Raw genomic sequence first — 6,000 nt, forward strand, 5'->3', positions numbered from 1 at the left:
GAATGACCCACGTAAGTGGGGGACCCCTGGATTAACAAAAAAAAAAAAAAAAAACAAATTAAAATGTTTAGATTCAAATATTTTTTGTCTTAGGCCCATAAAAATATTGGAAATCATGTATTTCCACAAATAAATATTTTCGCTGGCAAACATAAAATAAATTAAGGGAAAATCTCCAAAATAGCACATTTCTAATTTTATCTCACAAAAATAGCCATCAAAAACTAAAATAACCAAAATAACAATTTATCTTTTGAAAAATTTAAATTTTTTTTATTTTTCAAAATTTGAAATCTTATCCCAAAACCCCACTCCCCAACTCTAAACCCTAAAACCTAAACCCTAAACCCTAAATCCTAAACCTTAAACCGTAAACCATAAATCCTAAACCCTAAACCCTAAACCATAAATCCTAAACCCTAAACCCTAAATCCTAAACCCCACCCCTTAACTCTAAACCCTAAACCCCACCCCAAAACTCTAAACCCTAAACCCTAAACCCTAAACCCTAAACCCTAAATCCTAAACTCCATCACTTAACTCTAAACCCTAATGTCTAAATTAATTTACCATTGGAATATAAGTGTATATTTATCTCTTTTGACAAAACATTAAGTGCTATTTTGGTCATTTTAATTCTTAGATGCTATATTTGTGACAAAAACTTTTTTATTGCTATCCTAGTCATTTTCTCATAAATTAATAGAATAAAACGAATGAAATCAGATTAATGTGGTATAAAATGAAAAAAAAATTACATTCATTTCTCGTCAAATTTAAATGAAACATTTTATTTTTCTCTAGGAAATTGCCAAAAATAACATTTTCAAAGTACTAATTTTCATGTTTACACTAACCATTTTTACCATCATCTTTAATGAAGGGTAAAAGACATTTATAACCTTTTGATTACCATTGACAAAAAAAACATATGGTTAACTAATTTAAACTTAAAACATCAAATCTAAACCCATGAAACATCAACCTTAAACCCCGAAACATCAACTCTAAACCCTAAACCATGAAACATCAACTCTAAACCTTAAACCCCCGAAACATCAACTCTAAACCATAAACCCTAAAACTTCAAATCTAAACCCTAAATTATCAACTCTAAACCCTAAACGTAAACCCTAAACCCTAAATCTAAACTTCAAACATCAACTTTAAACCCTAAATCATCAACTCTAAAACCTAAACCATGAAACCTCGAAACATCAACTCTAAACCCTAAACCCCGAAACATCAACTATAAACCCTAAACCCTAAACCTTCAAATCAAAACCCTAAAACATCAATTCTAAACCCTAAACGTAAACCCTAAACCTTATATTTTTCTGAAATTCGAACCCTAAACCCTAAAACCCTAAACCTTCAAATCTAAACCCTAAGACATCAACTCTAAACCCTAAACGTAAATCCTAAACCCAAAATCTTCAAATCTAAACCCTAAACATCAACTCTAGGGTTTTAGGGTTTAGGGTTTAGAGTTGAAGGTTTAGGGTTTAGAGTGGGTTTAGGGTTAATTTTTAGGGTTTAGGGTTTAGAGTTTACTTTTTAGGTTTTAGGGTTTAGTGTTGATAGTTTAGGGTTTAGTGTTGATAGTTTAGGGTTTAGTGTTGATGGTTTAGGGTTTAGAGTTGAAGTTTAGGGTTTAGGGTTTATAGTTGATGTTTAAGGTTTAGAGTTTGTTTTGGAGTTCAGGGTTTAGAGTTGATGTTTCAGGGTTTAGGGTTTATTTTAAAAAAAAATAGGGTTTAGGATTGATCGTTTAGGGTTTAGGGTTCGTATTTCAAAAGAAATAGGGTTTACGATTGATGGTTTAGGGTTTAGGGTTTAGAGTTGAGTTTTAGGGTTTAGGGTTTGAATTTCGAAATATTATAATTCAGAAAAAAAATTACAAAAATTATTTTTTATTTTTTTAGATTTTTATTTATTTAAATATTTTTATTTATTATATATATAAAAAACATGTGCATAAGAGTCTTTTGCTACTTAATGAATAAGATATTTTTGAAAATGTCTTTTTAGTGATGGTAAAAATGAAAAGTGGTAGCATGAATGTGGTAAACACGTAATTTCGCCTTTTTTTTTTATATATTTAAATTGATCGAATGATTTTTCATTTAATTCAAAAAAAATTATTATTGTTAATAGAATTGGTGGAATAAAACATTCCATATTATTATGTTTCATTGACATTTCAACCGAAATTCGAGTTGGAGATCTAAACTTGAACTAAATATAGATATTAAGAGATCAAGTTTGCCTACAGCATTGAAGTGAGAACTTTGAGATACATTGAGCACTTTGATGTTGTAGGGGAAAGACATATCACCTACAGCATCAAAGTGGGCGATTTGAAAAACCTGCATTGAGCACTTTGGTGCAGTAGGGATTCGCAGCACTGTTCACTACAGTCCAAAAGAAGTTCAAATTCAAAAATATAGCTGTTGGGAATATAGCTGTTGAAATCTCATCTCTTTGTCTTCTCTCCATATCTTTGATGTTTATGTATTTGGCTATAAAAGCCTTCTTTGTACACAGATCTAAATCTAAGGAAAATAAAATCATTTTTTACTCTTGATTTCTCTTACTCTTGATTTCTCTTCTCACTCTCTCTCTCTTTTGTTCTTCACTTTGTTCTTCATTTACTTTCATGGTATCGGAGCTTTAAGCTCCTGATTACCTCAATTACTTCCGCAAGCTTACTCTATTTCTATCTGGTTTTATTTCACAAAATTTCTCTACAGATTTCTTTTATCCAAATAAATCTGAGCTCTTGTGTGTTCTTGAGTATTTTCTTCAAAATTTTTGGTTGTGCTCACTCTATTCTGTCTCTAATCTTATTTCTTGAGCGATTGAAAGAAATGGAGCAGTACAGAGCAATTCACATTCCAGTCACACTCAAGGGACCAGAAAACTATATTACCTTGTCTAGGATGGCCAGAACAGCCCTTGGAGGTAGAGGTCTTTGGGAGCATGTCTCTTCAAGTTCAGCTCCAAAGCAAATCACCCAAGGAGAAGATGGCAAGGAGGTTGTAGTGGTAGATGAAGGCACATGGGTTCAGAAAGATCTCATGGTGTTGTCTACCTTGCAAAACTCTCTTGATGGTCCTCTTAGGGACTCTTACTCACATTGTACCACCACAAAACAGTTGTGAGATACTTTGCACAAGGTGTATGGCAACACTTCAAATCTCACCAGAATCTTTGCAGTGAAGAGAGCCATCAACAACTTACAGCAAAAAGAAGGAGACTTCACCAAGCACCTTGGAAAGTATAGTCAGCTGTGGTCTGAGTTGGAGATGCTAAGGCCAAGCACCAATGACCCTGACACACTTGAAGCCAGGCGTGAGAAAGACAAGACCTTTGGATTGCTTCTCACACTCAGCCCAAGCTTCAATGATGTGGTGAAACATACATTGAGAGACAAAGAACTTGCATGCTATGATGAAGTGTGTGCTCAACTTCAAAAGGAGATAGGCTCAGATGGTCTCTTTGGAGGTGGAAAATGAGGTCTTTCTATGGCACACAAGGATGAGAATATGGACAGAGCATCAGCTAACAAAGCTTACTTCAAGCCAAGGGGAGGAGGAGACAAAAGAGTGACTTGTGAACATTGCAAGAAGCAAAGACACTCCAAAACCAACTGTTGGATCCTCCATCCTCATCTCAGGCCAGCCTCAGCCAACAAATACAGCCAGACCAGAGCCCATGAAGAAAGAGCCTTGGTCTCTACAACCCACACTGGTGCCTCCACCTCTCACGCCATGCCTCAGCCATCTCATGAGGATGCATTCATCAGGAAGTCAGACATTGAGGCCTTGATCAAGGCTCTCAATGCAAATCTTGGTAACCAAAGTATTAATGCCTTAAACTCTATTCACAATGAATCACACACTGCTAGGCCAATGATCATTGATTCAGGAGCTTCTCATCACATGATTAGGGATGCTAGACTGATTAGTGATATTAAACCAGCTCTAGGAAGTGTTGTGATTGCAAATGGTGATAGAATTCCAATTAAAGGAGTAGGAAATCTGAATCTGTTTCATAAAGAATCTCAAGCTTTTTATATGCCTACTTTTGCCTCTAATCTTTTATCTGTGAAAAGAGCCACTAATGATTTAAATTGCAATATTATTTTTTATCCTAATGATGTGTGCTTTCAGGATATTGAAACAAGTAAGATGCTAGGCAAAGGTGTGAGCAAGGGAGAGCTGTATTTCCTTGAAGATACCAAGCTTAGAACATATTCTACTTATGCATTTAATTTTGCTTTTGTTTTAGCTAATGATGTGTTATGGCATGCTAGATTAGGCCACCCTCATTTTCATGCTTTGCAACTGATGTTACCTAATCTATCTCTTAAAAATGAAACTTGTGAGGTTTGCATTCTTGGTAAACATCATAAATCTGTTTTTCCTTCATCTATGACTATTTATGAGAATTGTTTTGATCTAGTTCACTCTGATGTTTGGACTGCACCTTGTGTTTCTAGAGAAAACCATAAATATTTTGTGTTATTCATAGATGAGAAATCAAAATATACTTGGCTCACATTGATTCAAAGTAAAGATAGAGTTTTAGAAGCTTTTATTAACTTCCAAACTATGTAACTAACCATTTCAATTCCAAGATCAAAATTTTTAGGTCTGATAATGGGGGAGAATACACTAGCAATGCCTTCAAACAACACTTAGCAAAACATAGAATTATTCACCAGACAAGCTGTCCATACACACCACAACAAAATGGAGTGGCTGAGAGAAAAAATCGCCATCTTATGGAGGTTGAAGAAGCATGATGTTTCACACCAATGTTCCAAAGAGATTTTGGGGAGATGTTGTGGTTCCTGCATGCTATCTCATCAATAGAATCCCAACCAGAGTCCTCAAAGATGTCTCTCCATTTCAGGTATTGAACAAAACTAAACCTCATATTGATCACTTGCGTGTGTTTGGGTGTGTGTGCTATGTGTTGCTACCAGGTGAGCAAAGGACCAAGCTTGATCCCAAGAGTATCAAAACTATGTTCATAGGATACTCTCACACACAGAAAGGATACAAGTGTTACCTGCCAGACTCAAGAAGGGTAATGGTCTCAAGGGATGTCAAGTTTGGGGAATCAAAGGGGTACTATGATGAGAAGAGCTGGGAAAACCTTAGGGATCTCTCACATGGACCATCTGATAGAGCAAACAACCTGAAGATCATCCTGGAAAGTTTAGAAATCAGTAAGCCTCAGAGCAGTGAGGCACCTAGAACCTCTCCCTCCACACCAGTCAATGAAGAAGCAGTACCAATTGTTGAGCCAGTCCATCCTGATCCCGAGGGGGACAATGAGCATCAATCAACACCAGAAACACCAGAAGATGATTCAACATCAGTTCATGATCAAGATGGAGCTGAATCTGATTAGTATGAAGACGCAGTGGTAGAAGAGCAGATTCAACCATTGAGGAGGAGTACTAGAGTGAGGAAACCATCCAAGTGGGTCGACACCAGAGTATACTTCAACAGCAATGCAGTGGCTCATCCTATCCAAGCAACCTGCTCCTTTGCAAGCTATCCTCAAGAGCATGTAGCTTTCATTAGTAACCTGGACCAAGAGTATGTACCAAAAGCATATGAGGAAGCTATGGCTGATGAAGAATGGAGAGAGTCAGTTGGAGATGAAGTCAATGCCATGGTCAAGAATGATACTTGGTATGAAACTGAACTTCCCAAAGGCAAGAGAGCAGTAACAAGTCGCCTCATCTACACTGTCAAGTACTTGGCTAATGGAAAGCCAGAAAGGAAGAAAACAAGACTAGTTGCAAGAGGATACACCCAAGTCTATGGAGAAGACTATCTAGACACCTTTGCACTAGTAGTTAAGCTCCACACCATAAGAATTCTGCTATCTTTGGCTGTGAACTTGGAATGGGATCTATTGCAGATGGATGTCAAGAATGCATTTCTACAAGGAGAGCTTGAAGATGAGGTGTATATGAGA

The sequence above is a fragment of the Brassica napus genome, chromosome C5, assembly GCF_020379485.1.
Source record: "Brassica napus cultivar Da-Ae chromosome C5, Da-Ae, whole genome shotgun sequence".
In the NCBI taxonomy this organism is placed as follows: domain Eukaryota; kingdom Viridiplantae; phylum Streptophyta; class Magnoliopsida; order Brassicales; family Brassicaceae; genus Brassica; species Brassica napus.